Source organism: Vicugna pacos, chromosome 23, assembly GCF_048564905.1.
Source record: "Vicugna pacos chromosome 23, VicPac4, whole genome shotgun sequence".
Classification (NCBI taxonomy): domain Eukaryota; kingdom Metazoa; phylum Chordata; class Mammalia; order Artiodactyla; family Camelidae; genus Vicugna; species Vicugna pacos.
The window spans coordinates 15,699,929-15,716,005 of record NC_133009.1 but is presented as its reverse complement, the minus strand read 5'-3'; the positions used below and the strand labels follow the sequence as shown (position 1 = coordinate 15,716,005).

The 16,077-nt window shown below is 34.9% G+C and overlaps 1 long non-coding RNA gene across 1 annotated transcript in view; it reads left to right on the top strand.

The window, feature by feature from the left end:
- Nucleotides 1–229: 229 nt before the first annotated feature.
- The window catches only part of LOC140688742 (uncharacterized), a 41,348-nt gene continuing 25,500 nt past the window's right edge, over nucleotides 230–16,077 (top strand). The window contains exons 1-2 of the long non-coding RNA XR_012063525.1: nucleotides 230–312; nucleotides 14,356–14,488. This is a non-coding gene — a long non-coding RNA (uncharacterized lncRNA). The remainder of the gene's footprint in view (nucleotides 313–14,355; nucleotides 14,489–16,077) is intronic.

Genomic DNA, 16,077 nt, shown 5'->3' with positions numbered 1-16,077 from the left:
TAAAAAGTGACAAGATATTATTATTACTTTTTAAAATACGATTTATGTTCATTTAAATTGGCTCGTATATTTACCAATTTTTTTGCTTTTCATTACTTTCTGTGTCTCAGGCATTCCATCTGGAATCACTTTCTTTGTGTCTGAATTTCATCTTTTAGAACTGCGTGCACTGAAAACCTGTTGGTGACAACTCTCTCACTTTTATTCTTCCTGCAGAAGTCCTTATTGATGATTTTCCCCCATGGACGTTGGAAATAAATGGCATTATCTTCTTTCTTTCATTACTGTTGGTGATGTGTCGGCTCCTTGAAGGTAACTGTCTTTTCCCTCTCCCCAAGTGGTTTTGAAAACTTTGTATTGTTTTTGAGTTTTGATATTTCGTTATAATGTATTCAAGTGTGGATTTTAAAAGAATTATCTTCTGAGATTTATTGGGCTTCATGAATTTGTAGTATGTTATCTCTCCTCAAGATCAGCGAAATTCTCCGCCTTTATTTTTTCAGGTGCTGAACCTGCTGCACTTTCAGCTTTTCTCTTCTGGTGACTCTCCAGTCACAGCTACAATAGACAATTTTATTGTCCCCTTCACACCTGTTATCTTCACTTTTGCTTTATTCTTTTTGTCTTTCCATCCTGTGTTCTTCTAATTTCTCTTTTAGTTCACCAATTGTTATTTTATCTACTGTATACAATCATTGCCAGCTATGTCCATTGCTTTTTTTATATATAAAGAAAAAGTTTATTCTCTCTTTTTCTCTCTCCTTCCTCCAAACCCACACTGAGGTGACCAACATTAGGCACTTTGTGTGTATTCTTCATCCCTTTTTCTGTGCCAGACAAGTATATAGAGATACATAAGGTCTCTTTTTCTTAATAAAGACTCTATTTTTCAGAGCTGTTTTAGATTTAAAATAAAATTGAGAGGAAGGTACAGAGATTTCCCCATATAATTCCTGTCTACACAAATGCATTGCCTCCCCCATTATCAACATCATTCACCAGAATTGTACATTTTTTACCAAGAATGAATCTACACTGACACATTATAATCACCCAATGTCTACAGTTTACCTTAGGGTTCACTCTTCATGTTGTGTATTCTGTGAGTTTGGACAAATGTGTAATGACATATGTTCACCGTTATAATTTTATACAGAGTGTTTTCATTGTCCTGAACATTCTCTGTGCTCTACCTATTCACCTCTCCCTCCTCATCCACCCTGGCCACCACCCCAGCAACCACTGATCTTTTTACTGTGTCCATAATTTTGCCTTTCTAGACTGTCACATAGTTGGAACCCTACAGTATGTAGCCTTTTCAGATTGGCTTCTTTCACTTAGTAATTTGAGTTTATGTTTCCTACATGTCTTTTCATGATATGCTAGCTCATTTCTTTTTAGTGCTGAAAAATATTCCACTGTCTGGATGTACCACAGTTTATTTATTCATTTACTAAGCGACATCTTGCTTGCTTCCAAGTTTCGGCAATTATGAATAAAACTGCTATAAATGTCCATGTGCGGGTTTTTATGTGGGCATAAGTTTTCACTTCCGTTGGGTAAGTATCAAGGAACGTGATTGCTGGATCATATGGTGAAAGCATGTTTAGTTTTGTAAGAAACTGCCAAACTGTCTTTGAAAGTGGCTGTACCATTTTGCAGTCCCACCAGCAATGTATGAGAGTTCACGTCCTCACCAGCATTTGGTTGTCAGTTTTCCAGATTTTGGCCATTCTCATAGCCATGTAGTAGTATCTCATTGTTGTTTTAATTTACACTTCCCTGATGACATATGATGTGGAGAATCTTTTCATATTCTTATTTGCCATCTCCATTGCTTTTAAAATTTTTCCTATTTTATTTTTCACTCTTAGATGTTCTGTTTGGTTCTTTCTTACATCTGATATGTCACTTTTCATGATTTCCTTATTCCCACAGATATTTGTAACTTTGTGATTAGTTCCTTGAATATGTCAAGTATAATTGTTCTAAAATCTGATTGATTGTTCTCATGTCTGAAGGCTTTGCTTGTCTGTTTTTTGTTGTTGTTGTTGTTGTTGTTGTTGTTGTCTTGTTTCTGCAATTTCTAGAACAGTGCCGAATGCCTAAAGTAGTGCTTCCTGATAGTAGCTGCATGGTTAAATATTTATTAACTGAACAATTATATACCTCTTTCCTCTGTATCTTATTTTATTGTCTAGCCCATTTGGGTATTTTTTACTATATACTTGTTATAGCTTTTGCAGCTTTGGTAGTATAATGCCTTTTTGTTTTAACCTCTCTGATTGGAGACTTTCTTCCAAAAATTAGCCAGTGAACTCTCCACTGTCGTTAAGATATTCAATACTTAAAAAGTGTTGTTTTCTTTATAATTTCTTGAATACTTCTCATTATTTTCAGCAAGGATTTTATATGAATAACCTAGCATATCATTTTCAGAAATAAGGATTTATCAGTATATTAACCCCTCTCTCTAAAATATAAAAACTTTACAACACTTTAAATCTATTCCTCACTGCACTTATATGATAATTTTGCCCCATATTTTAATCCTGTTCTTTCTTTAGCCCCATGAATTTGGCATTGCTGTTTCTGAATCATATAGTCAATATTTTCTTTGGTTTACACACACACACACACACACATTTACCACTCTGTTCGCATATCATTTCTTCTTGCATTTCAGACCAAGCTTCTGGGTTACGTTTCCTTCTTCTTGGAGTTCCTATAATGTAGATTTCTTGATAATAAAGCTTCTCAGGTTTTAATCTAAGCATATCTTTATTTTATACATTATTGAAAGATAGTTCTGCTGGATTTATAATTCTAGGTTGATAGTTTTGTATCATAACAATTTAAAGAGATTTAAAGAGATTATCCCACTCTTTCCAACTTCCATTAATGCTGTTGCTGTCATTTCTTTGTATGAGAGCTCATGTTTCTAGGATGTTTTAACATTTAGACTAATTAGAATATATTGTGATTCCTGAATCTGTAAAGATTCATTCTTTTTTAAAAATCTCAGTACTTACAGCTATTATGTTTTTAAATTTTGTCTCCCCTCCTTTCTATTCTCTTATTCTGGAACTCTAAGTTTATGTTAACCTTCTCTTTCTGTGGTCCATGTCTCTTTCATATTTCTCATATCCTTGTCTTTCTGTGATGCATTCTGTCTAATTTCTCAAGATACATCATTATTAATTGTCTTTGGATGTGTTTACTGCTTAACCATTGATGGATTTTTAGTTATATTTTCATTTTTAGATGTTTTACTCTCCACTCAAATATATGGGTTCATAACTTTTAATTGTTTATCTTTGTAATAGAATCTTTTATTTCTTTAAATGTTTCATACATATTTGCTCAAAATTCTTTATCTTACAAATCTATACAGAAATCTTGGGGATCTAAATCTGTTGTTTATTGTTTTTACTGACTTTAATAATGTTAACTGCTTTTTTTTTTTTGGTAAACTTTAGTTGTGATCTAATTGCCTTATCTTACTATGTGGCATTCCAGTTTAACTTGGACAAATATTTGAGCAGAGAGGATTTACTTGTGCTTCTGCTGGTACTCAAGGGATTCCAACAGCTAAGGACCATTTTAATTTCCATCAAGGATCATGAATCAATTGAGAGTTAAGGCTCAACTTGATATTTCAGTGCTGGCCTAAGGCTCAGTATCCCAATAGCATGCTACTACCAGCATCTGCCTTCATACTCTAAGGATAACCCAACCCTCTTGGCTGCCTGCTACTCCTACCTCCCAGCTCAGACCACAGCTAACTCTATCCACAACCACTCCTCCTCCCAGAAAGATGCCAAGAGAACTTCCAAAACTTTTGTTAAGACTCACAGTGCCTCACTCTGTCCTATCCACAGCTTACAATTTTGTATGGGGAAGACCCCACAAAAAAAACTTATTCCCCAAAGAGTGCCAGAAATAAAAATTGTAAAGTCAATGCTTAGACTTGATTCTGTAGGCAGAGAGCTATCTGCATTGCTGACTATTAACATCCTTCTCTATCAGGGACATTGGAATAAAACTACTCTGAAAAGTTGTTTCATTCATCAAGAAAATCAACACATATTTTTGGCATGCCAACTAAGTGCCAGGCACTGTGCTTGTTAGGCACTCAGTAAGCAACAGGTAATTTGACAACACTTTGTAAACAACATTTTTCTATTTTCAAATCTTTCTAGCTCCCTTATTGCCATTTCTAACATCTCTACTTTGGATCATGGCTTTACTCTATATTCCTGTCTGATTAAATAACAAATAAAAGGAATTTAGAAGCAGTCATTAAGAGAAGAAGGGGAGAGATGATTGTGCAAAATACATTCCTCTTCCAAATAAACAAATGGACAAAATGAATCAAAATCCCAAATTATTAATAAACTGTTCCAGAAGTTAATTTGAAAATTTAGCTTTCAAATAGACTGATGGGAACGTGGGAACCTATTTAACTCATAATGTAGCAGGTTACTCATATGCTCATTCATTCAATAAATGATTACCAACTGCCTATTATTTTACCAGGCACTGTAATAGATTGCTGGGGGCACAGTAGTAACCAAAATAAAATAGTTCCTGTTCCTGCATGGTTTACTGTTTAGCCAGAGATACAAACTATACAAGCAATAGCAATGAAAATGCAACCAGCCATGAAAACAATGAAGTACAGGGAGATGTGGAAGTACATGAAACATGAAGAGTTTAGCCCGACAGAGGAGAAGGAACAGTGAGAGCTGTTGGAGAAAAGATGTGTAAACACCAAGAGGCAAGAAAAAATATATTACCTTCGTGAAACAAAGAGAAGTTATGAATGATGAGATAGAAGAGAATGTAGGCCACTTTGGGGAAGGATAACAAAAGATGAGTCTGGAAAGATAATCAAAGGTCAGGTATTTGAAAGCAATATTGAAACTTTTTTATTTGGCCTAACAGCAATGGAGAGTCATTGAAGGATTTTATGCGTGGAAGTAACTTCAAGAGGTTTGCGTTTTGCAAGGATTCTTTGGCTAGAATGTGAAAAGTGAAATGGAATGGTGAGGGTAGAAGAGTCTGGGAAACCAGAAAATGTATTTTCAGTAATTCAAGTGAGAGATGATTTTGCCTTTACAAGACTAATGAGGACAAGTATGAAGGGAAATGGATGAGTTCAACAACAATTTAAATGTGCTACTTGTGAAGAAGTAAGAAGATTTAGGAGGATTGTTCAAAAGGTGACTCTAGATTTGGCTTAATTAGCTCTCTCTAGGGGGAAATAGTTGCTGCTGGGAAATTTGATCTTAAGAGCACATGGCCCTTGCTGCCAATCACATTTCCATAAGATACTTGGGTGGAGGAGGTGGAGGTATAGCTCAGTGGTAGAGTGCATGCTCAGTGGGCGTGAGGTCCTGGGTTCAATCCCCAGTACCTCTGTTTCGAAAAAAGCATTCCCTTTTCATCTGCAACTGAGAAAGGAATGCTATCTCCAATATGGGCATTAAGTAGAAGCAAAAAATCAAGTTTTCAGTCTGACTTGACGGAGATGAAGGGAAGACAAAGATTTGTTGAGTTGCTGTTACCCAGGAGTTGGGGAGAGTAAGGATCCCAGCTTGAGTCTAAGTTGGAGCCACTGCTATCTAGCTGTGTCTGGTAGGATTCATAGACTGATGGGATGTGTCCACTAGGAGCCCAGAAGCCTCTTAGAAAAGAGCACATTGAATATCATCTTAAATATTACAGAAAAGGGGTGAATCTGAGTACAGTAAAATGTTTGTAGTATAGAGGTTAAAAAATATGGGCCCTAGAGCTTCAGTGTGATGGTTAATAGCAAGAGTTCAAACCACCTTCACTGCTATATGATCTAGTTTCCTTATTTGTAAAAAGGATAAATTTCCTATTTGTCTAATAGAGTGGTTATGAGGATTAGATGAATTAATCCGTACAAAGCACTTTGAACAGTCTCTGACACACAATGACTCAATAAATATTAGCTAATACTATTATTATTTTAGTTCAGCTCTTCATGGACTTTAGACTTGAGCCTTGAGGTAGAGATGGGATGCAAGGAGTAGGTGAGAATATAATAATGAAATAATGATCTTGACTAAACTCTCTTGAATAGTATTAGGGCACAGGAATCACCAAAGCAGGAGTGTGCGTGGTGTTGTCAGACACACCATGGTGCCCACCAGGGCGGGCTGGATCTGGAAGGCGGTGGCTCTCTCTGGACACCAGAGGTAGGCCCCACACAGATCTCAGGCACTGGGCCTCACCAAAGGAGGTCAGGTCCCCAAAATGCAGGTCAAAGTCATTCCTAGATAAAAGTTCCTTTAGTGCTTTAAATTAGCTTTCACTGTTTGTCATATGATATGTAGTCTTAGAGAGGCATACTACCGATAAAAAAAAGTACAACATTTTTGAATAGAAAATATGGTAATTGAGAGCAATTTAAGCAAACTTCTCAATTGTGTTTCTGCTAACGTACGTGAAGTACATGCTACTCGTTCAGTAGGAAAGACTGTTGGCAGACTGACAAAATGAATCATTGCTGAAATGTATTCAAAGAGAATTAGAGAGCAGAACCAGGGACAGAATCTAACAGGAAATAAGCCCCATGGGTCATTCTGAGTTATGACTTTTTCAGTGTGTCTGTATGAGTTTAAGTTTATTTGTATAATACTAGGATGTACTGAATTGAGCAAGGGGAAGACTTCTCTGTAACATACGGGAAAGTTTTCTTTTATCACTCAGGTTTTATCGTCTGGTTTTTCACTTTTTGTGCAAGTTTTTTTCCCCTTCACATTAGAATAATTTTGGTCAATTTTTTTTCAAGATATGATTAACTTTTATTGTCTTTAGAAAAAGTTAAAAGAGTAATAGTGGCTTTCTTTTATCAGAATGGAACCTATTCTGCACAAAATTTAAAAATCATTCTTGGTTTATCTGAAACTTGACAGGATAAGCAAAATTGATACTTTCTAGTCTTCAGCTTTCAAAGTACTTTTTCCAATCCCTTTTTCACTGTGCATCCAGAAAAGTGTTTTTAAAACTCAAATATGAGCATGTAATTTCCCAACTTAAGACTCTTCAGTGGCATCCGTTGACTTAAAATGTACCAGGCGTGCCCCAATCTGGCACATACTAACCACCCCACCTTTGGCTCCCAATTTGATTCCTCTTTGTTTCTGTGCTCCAGTCACAGAGGATTTACTCCTGTTCTTCAGTGTACAGTCTTCTTTCTAGATCATATATTTAGGACCCAAATACAGACAGAAGCAGAGTAGTGGAAAGTGAAACAGGTTGGGTGTAAGACAGTGGTGAGTGGTGGTATCTTTGGCAAATTACAGCATACCTACTGTCACGAAAGCAGCTGTTCCTTGGTCCAGCTGACTGCTGCCATGTGTTAGATCTCATTTTACAAGAGACCTGGAAATCTGATTCTTTTTTCCTGTAATCTCCAAGTTTTTAAATGTTGGCAACTAATTTTTTTAAGCATTCTGGAATTCAGTTAATCATGTTCTGCTTACTACTATTATTCCTGTAGGCAGCCAGATTGCCACCTCTTAAAGACATTAGTCCTTTTCGTTACTCACCATCCCCCTTCCCAGGAGATTCCCTTTATAATTAAATTCCCTTGCTCCACAGCTCTTATAGCAGCTTTTACAGTTCCCTTTGTAACATTTATCATATTTTTTTGAGTCATCGTGCTCATCAGACTCATGAATTCCATGAGAGTAGAGACCATCTGCATCTTTTTTATTGTATCTAGTACAATGGTTGGGATATAAAAGATCACTCAAAAATATTTATGAATCCAATTGAGATGGATTACAATATTATCCTCATTGTAGTAATGTTAGGTTTATCTATCCTATATTACCTCGATTTTATAGAATGAGAAATTATAACACTGTGGACTTAAAATGACCTTTTTGTGATCATTTAACCCTTAGTAATAAATCCAGCTTCTGACTCAGAGATCATAGCTGTTGCTCCTGGACCATGTTACCTTTCTTAGGAATCCTTAGATTTTCATAATATTGCATGTCTGAAAACTTTAAACACTATGAATTGTTTAAAACTAATTATGAATATGTGTTAACATTTGTTGTATAGGTGGATAGAGTCAGGTTAAAAGGAAATCTAAGAAAGCAAAAACAAACAGCATCATTAAAAGGCATAAATAATGAGTCTAATTTGGAAAGATGTTACTTTTTACTTTTTTCTGAATTCAATACTTTCACCTACAGTTAACATTTGATTAGGTTCTATTAATGATTAATGGATTCATACATTATTCTGAATCTCTCTTTTCTCCACTCTAGGAAATAAAAGTAAATCTTAATCTAAAAAGCCTCTTTTTTGTTTATATCCATGCTGGTTATGTTGGCATCTATGAAATATGCTGGGGAGATGGATAAAGGGAAAGAAAAATGAAAGAAAATATAAGAAGTAGAAGAAATAAAACAAGTTATAGAACTGCTAATGTAACTGAATTATAAGAAAATAATAGGCAATACTTGGTTGCTTTCTGGGTCTACTTTAAAATTATAATCAGAAGGGGTTAAAGATTTCAAGAGGGCAATTTGTTTCTACACTTCAAGACCATAAACAATGTTTACATTCTTTGATTCAACAATGCTACTTTAGCAATTCTCTCCTGAGAAAATAAATATATTCAAAATAGGTAAATGGTTTTATAAGTTATGGCATATCGCAACAATAGGATATTACAAAGCTATTAATGACATTTTAAAAAATATCCAGTTACGTAAGTAAATGGTCACTGTATAGGGTTAAGTCAGGGGAAAAAAAGATCCAAATATTATACAAAATATAATCCCAATGTTTTAAAAAACTGAAAATTAAGGGCTAAAATGAATTTTTCAAAATTTGTTATGTTTGTGCCACAAAATTATAGGTAATTTTTATTTCTTTAAAAAGTTTTTTCTATACTTTATATAGTTCTATATTTAGTTATGGCTTTTTGCATATGTTAAATAAAGGAGAAAATCAAATTGTCAAATAGATCCTTTAAGGCAAGTGATAAATGCATAAATAAAACATGTGACAAAGAAAGATAATATTCTTCCTAACCGAACTTCTTTCACCTTGATTGTATAAATTCTCTCTTTCTCTTTTGGAGGTTTACAGAAATACGTAGAATTAAAATAAATCAATTGTAGCATGCGAGTCCCTGTCGTAGGCCAAATAATGGCCTCTCAAATATGTCCACATCCTAATTCCCTAAACTTGTGAATATGTTTGCTACCTTATATAACAAATGGATTTAATAGATGTGATTAAGTTAAGGATCCTGAGACAGGGAGATTATCCTAGACTATTTGGATGGGCCCTGAATAATCACAAGGGTCCTTAGAAGAGGGAAGCTGGAAGGTCATAGCCATAGAAGGAGATGAGAGAGGAGAGTGATAAAAGGGGAGAGAAGGAGGGAGAGCGAGAAACAGGTAGATATTTGAAGATGCTATACTACTGGCCTTGAAGATGGAAGGACCATAAACTAAGAAATGCAAGGGGCCTCCAGAACCTATAGAGTAATGAAAAGGGTGCTCCCCTGGAACCTCCAGAGGGAGTGCATCCTTGCAGACTCCTTGATTTTAGGTACTTCTGATATCAAAACTGTAAGATAATAAATTTGTGTTGTTTTAAGCTACTAAATTTATTGTAATTTGTAACAACACCAATAAAAAATTAATAGAATCTCAGAAGTTATTTTCTGGTAAGAGAGTAGAGTTTTTAATTAATACTAGCTTTTTAAAACATTTTATTACAGAAATTTTTAGTCATACACAAAACTTTAATTTGTATAGAAAGAAAAATTTGGTGACCCCTTTAGCACTCATCATCTAGCTCCAGCAATTAAAAGCATTTTAACAATCTTCTTTCATCTGTCCCTCACCTTTATTATCTTTTTGCTGGAGTACAGTATTTTATAGCTAATCATAGACATTTTGTTATTTTACCTATAAATATTTCAATGTATATCTTTAATAATAGAGACCTTTTTTAACTTAACCTCATGTGACTGTCTCATCTAACAAAATTAATAGTAATTTATCTAATACCCAGCTTATACTCATATTTCCCATACTGTGCTACAAATGTACTTTTATAGTTGGTTTATAAGAATCAGGATCCCAAAAAAGCCCACACATTACATTTGATTTTTGTCTCTTAGTTGCTTTTATTTTGTAAGTGTCCTTCACCACCCCTTTTCCCTACTGCTACTTTTTTTCTTCCATTTAGTTAAGAAACTGGGTATTTGTCCTATAGAACAGCCTACATTCTAGATTTAAGTGGTTGCTATTTAAATTTTTCCTCTTTTCTCTGTTTCCTATAAACTGATAGTTAGACCTAGAGGCTTAATTAGACTGGCTAGATCCATGTCTTATCTCAGGCTGCCCTAACAAAATACCATACACATTAGTTTTCTCAGTTTTGGGGGCTGAGAAGTACAAGAAGAAGATGCTGGAAAGATAAGTTTCATTCTGAGGCCTCTTCTCTTGGCTTATAGGCAGCCACCATCTCACTGTGTGCTCTTGTTTGTGGGCACACAGAGAGGGAGAGCAAGCTCTCTGGTGTCTCTTATTAAAAGATCCCTAATCCCATCATGAAAGCCCCACCCTCATGACTTCATTTAACCTGTTACCCACCAAAGGCACCATCTCCAAATATCATAACTTTGGGGGCAATGACTTCAACATAAGAGTTTAACAGGGAGGACACAACTCAATCCATAGCAATCCAATTCAGTGGTTTTGTTTATTGACAATTATATCGTATAAGGTGAAACTGCTGTACTTCATATTTTATCATGCTACAAGAATATGTCTGGTTGACCTGCATTTAGTGAGGCTAAGATCAGATGATGTCCACTTGATCTGTCCAGTTTCCCATGAGCATTTTTATCCATTGATAACATCTATTGTTTTATAAGGAGACATTTAACTTGAATAAGTTAAGGGTACAACAATAAAAGGATAAAAACAAGAAATCATAGTTGTTAAACCAATAGAGGGGGAAATGGAATAATAAAAAAACAGTAACTTCCTCACCACCAGCCCCCCAAAAAAAGGCAAGAAAGAGAAAAAAAAAAAGAACAGAACAGATGTTACAAATAGAAATCACAAAATAAAGACAGGAGATTTATATTTAAATCTATTATTTATTACATTAAGTATAAATGGACTAAATGTGACAGTTAAAAGAATGATTATCAGACTGTTTAAAAAGCCCACCTATATGCTGTTTAAAAAAGACATATATAAAACACAAGGATACAGAAAATTTGAAAAGGATGGAAAAATTAAGTAGCATGTTAAAACCAAAAGAAATCTAATATAACTGTATCAGATAAAATGGACATTAATAAAAAAAATATATATGGCAATTACAATGACTAGAATTATATACAACAACATATATGAACCCTATAGAAATGCTAAGCTAAAGGAGAAAGACACAGAAGAATGCATATAGTGTGATTCCATTTTTATTATGCTAAAAATAACAGGCAAAACTAAACTATATTTTTGCATGCATACATGGATTGTAAAAATATAAAGAAAAGCAAGGAAGAGTATAACAAATATCAAGACATTTGTTGCATCTAGTACAAAGAAGATACATTGGAGAAGGGACACATGACAGGGGGGTTGCTGCTAAGGGCCTGGCAATATGTTATTTTTTGACTTGGACGATAGTTGCGTGGCTATTAACTTTTAATTATTTTTATATTGTGCTGTACTCATTTCCTAATGCTGCTTTAACAGATTACCAGGAATGTAGTCACTTAACCAACACAAATTTATTTTCTTACAGTTCTATGAGTTAGAAGTCCAACATAGGTCTCTCTAAGCAAGAATCAAGGAGTCAGTAGGACTATGTTAGTTTTTAGAGACTCTTAAGGAAGTATTTCCTTCCTTTTTCTAGCTTCTGTGGGGAACTGGCATTTCTGGGCTCCTGGTCACCTTACTCCATCTTCAGTACCAGCAACAACTTCTCACATAACATCATCTGACCTCCTCTTCTTCCCCTCTCTTTCACTTTAAGCATCCTTGTGACTGTTTTGGGCCAATAGTGGATAATCAAGGATAAACTCCCCATGTCAAGGTTCTTAATCATCTACATCTACAAAGTTCCCTTTTATCACAGGTCTTGGCGATTAGGACGTGGATGTCTTTGGGGTCATTATTTTGCACAGGCAGACACACACACACACACACAGATATATAATTTAATTCTTAGGTATGTATATTATGTTTCACAACAAGATATTGTGCAGGGGAGGCAGAGAGGGAGTGGAAAAGAAGGAGAAGGAGATGGTAGCAGGAGTGAAATATTTCAAAAGTTGAAATAATGAAATTGGAGTGGTAACTAACTTAGTAGGCCTAAGAAACCTGAATCCTAAACTAGCAGTGAGAAAATCCAAGAAGAAACCTTTTTTCATTTCTCATAGATTTATATCACAGAAGCCCAAAAGCCCCCAAGTCCCCCTGGGAGTCATTTTTAAAGTATTTCCAGTGATTTTTTAATAGATTAAAATCTGTCAACTTTAGATAAATTCATAGAATAGAATTTATCCAGTTTTACATTATTCAAAAAATGAACATTAAAGATAAAAGAGAGAGCATTAAAAGCAACAAGAGAAAAGCCACAATAACATATAAGGGAACTCCCTTAAGACTGTCAGCTGATTTTTCAGCAGAAACTCTGTAGTCCAGAAGGGAGTGGCACAATATATTTGAAGTGATGAAAGGGGGGAAATGAACAAAAGGCATACACTGAGTCCCAGGATTTTATTCAGATTGTTAAAATTGGTATAAATAATGGTAACACTGAAAACTCTAAAATGATGAGGCTTATTGGCTTTTTCTGCTTCATTCTTGATTATCATATAACTAAAGAGACTCAAATAACTAATGGTATTTCCACTGTGACTTTAAATGAGAGTGATTTCAATTTGTTGCATCACCTCTGTGATACTCATCCACCTCATGTATCATCTTTGTGGAAAAAATTCCCAAATTATTAACATATTCAAATTACATTCCAAGTAGACTGAGTAATGGCCACACACTATATGACATCAAATTTTTGTATTTTTATACAGAAATGATAGAAACTGTAATTCAGGAAGCTAATGTTGAGGTAAAGGTAGTTTATTAAGCTTAAGATTATTATTTCATTCCATATGAGTCTTTGGGATGCCTTACCTCTAGGACCTTAAAATCTTCCTGTTGGGCAGACTAAGCTTGAACACATGAAACAACTTAAGAAAAAAATGTAAGTACATGAAATCTAATGTTAAAACAATGGTAAAGATTAGTAATTAACTTTTTTTCGAAGGAGACTATTTAGGAAAAACATATTGAACACTCACCATGTATCAATAATAAAAATTCTGCTGAATGAATAACAAATACATCTAAATTGCTACCTTCAGGGAACTCATCATGATTTACAAGACTTGGGAGATCAAGTGCTAATTTTTCCTTTCTCCTTGCCACTCTAACTGATTTATCTATCTCTATCAGAGTGCTTTTCTCATCCTTTTGAAATTAATATTTGTTGAAATTAATATTATATAAGTGCTATGAATAGAGAGCTGTGAGCTAAGAGAAGAAGATGGTTAATTTTTACTGAGGAAGAAAGGCAAATCATATAGGAAGTGATATTTATAGTGGATTTAAAGAATAAGAAAACATATGTAGAGAAGAGAAGGAGAACAAATTTCTAGGCTGAGTGAAATGAATCGTCAAAGGTAGCTGGCTGTGAAAGAGCATGACATATTCAGGGAAGGATGTATTCAAGCCTCCTGAAAATGTTTCCTGCTTTTCATCCAGGAGTAGGAGCATAGTGGTGGGATCCTAGGAGGCTAAAGATAATGATGGGAGCCAGTTGTGCATTCCAATGCCAGTTTGTTCTGAAGGCAATAGGGATCCAATGGAGTATTAAAATACAGTTATCAGATATGGCCGTGTCAGTGTTGGACAGCATTGGGGAAAATGCTGTTAGGAGTCCAACTGAAGACTATTTCTATTATCCTGGGGAGAGATTTTGAGAGGGCTAAAGCAAGGCAGTGGGAAAGAAGTCCTGGCAGAGAAAGTCCTTCCAAAGTAAAAATAATGGGATAGTCTTTCTTATTTCTTGCTTGTTGGAAGATGGAGTGAGGAAAAGGTATTTGTTCTAATGTGAGACGTGGCTGGGAGCAAGGAAAAACCCAATAAACTAGAGTGAATACACAGGAAAAGAAGGAACACCACTGTATTTTCTCAAACACTGTCTTCTACATCCGTCCTTACAATAATTTCATCTTGCTGATTTTGGATTTTTTTTTTTTAGGTTGCAAAGTTCACTTGAAGTTTTATCAGCTTCCAGCTTTATGTCACCTACATATTTGATAAGACTTCTCTTTTAGTGGAACACAAGGACCTGGATTATCCCTTCTGGCTTATGAGTCTATCTGATGGACAAGGTACAGATTGCCTTTCTTTATAGAGAGAACATTGTTTCTTCCAAGCTACACAACTTTGGGCAAGTTATTGTCTTCTGTAAACTCAGTTTTCTTACCTGTGAAATAGAAATAATAGTATAACCTCAGAGTTATTTTGGGGGAAAGCAATTGATTGACGTAATATGTGAATGTTTAGCATTTTATGGGAACTTAGTTGATAGGATGGTTATTATTAGATAGGATATAAAGCTAGAGAAGAGTGGCTCCACATGATTCAGGATATAGAATCATAATAAAACAGTGAGAAATTATATCAGTTAATATTTTGGCTGTGTTAAATATTCAAAATATTCATAGATCTTTAGGACAATTAAAAAATCTTAGACTTAGCATCTATCTCCAAGTTAGCTCTAAGGAATATTGTCTTCTACAAAGCAAACCATAAAAATGCCTTTTACAGTCTTCTGTGTCAGGTTCTAGGGAAATTATTGTATGGTCATGACTTAATTTTTTTGTTGTAAAATCTCTCTTCCACAGAGAGAATTTGGAAGCTCCATCCTTGTCTAGATCAATTGCCAAAATTATATTGTTTCCTGGAGTATCTGAGGGAAATGGAACATACCATACATTATCATTCTTAATCACATCAATGACCTTATTATTAACATTATATATACTTTTTTGGCTTTCATTAATTTCCTTGTGCTTGGAATCAGAACTTTTAATTGAGGTCTTATAAGCTTTTAAATAAACATATACATGAAAATGAATATTTTCTACATCTTTGAAATTGACATCTAGATTCAAAGGCAAGCATTGTGTGTTTGCATCAACCCAAGAGGTAGGGGGAAAGAGAAGTTAAAATGTATGTTTATAAGTTATATATTTCACCTACAATAATTAATTTTCACATTTATCAAAATGATGTATTCAAGTAGTGATTTGGTATAAATATAAACATGCTTTGGACACAAAGGTAAGAACTGCAGATTATTGTGTTAGACCATAGTGAGGTGCATTCATTTTGCACCATCTCTGAATTCTTTATATATTAGAGAACACTTAATCATTTAAACAAGGCTTTTGGCTTGGTTCACTCAATTCTATGGCTTCCGTTTTCATCATCCTGTCTGTTAGAGAAGGCATTTCAGGCAGAAGTGCCTACCCTGAGGCCAAGGAGGTTGTGTGGGCTCAAGTACCTGCATGTTCAGTCTCAGTGAAAACACCTCGCCTCTGAAGGAGTTTATAATTAGTAACAGTTTGAAAGATCTCACTGTAAGTGGGGAGAAACCATTTAGGGATTAGTTTGGGTATGTGTAAGAAACGAGGAAGTGATGAAAGAAGTTTGATGCCAATCTCTGTTATAGGCGCCTAGTACAATATTCCTTATGTGTAAGAAATTTTCTCCTCTTTTTGGTCCTTCCTTTTCCTGTGATGAAAGTGACCCATCCCTTTGGAATGGGAAGTTTCTGGAGAGGGATTGGCATATGAGAAAAGCAGGTTTGGTATGTGAGATCACATCCTGTGCCCAGTAAAGGTGGAGTTTACCCTAGCACTCCTTTATTACATACCAAACCAATAGTTTCACGTGAAACCAATATAGTTAGCCC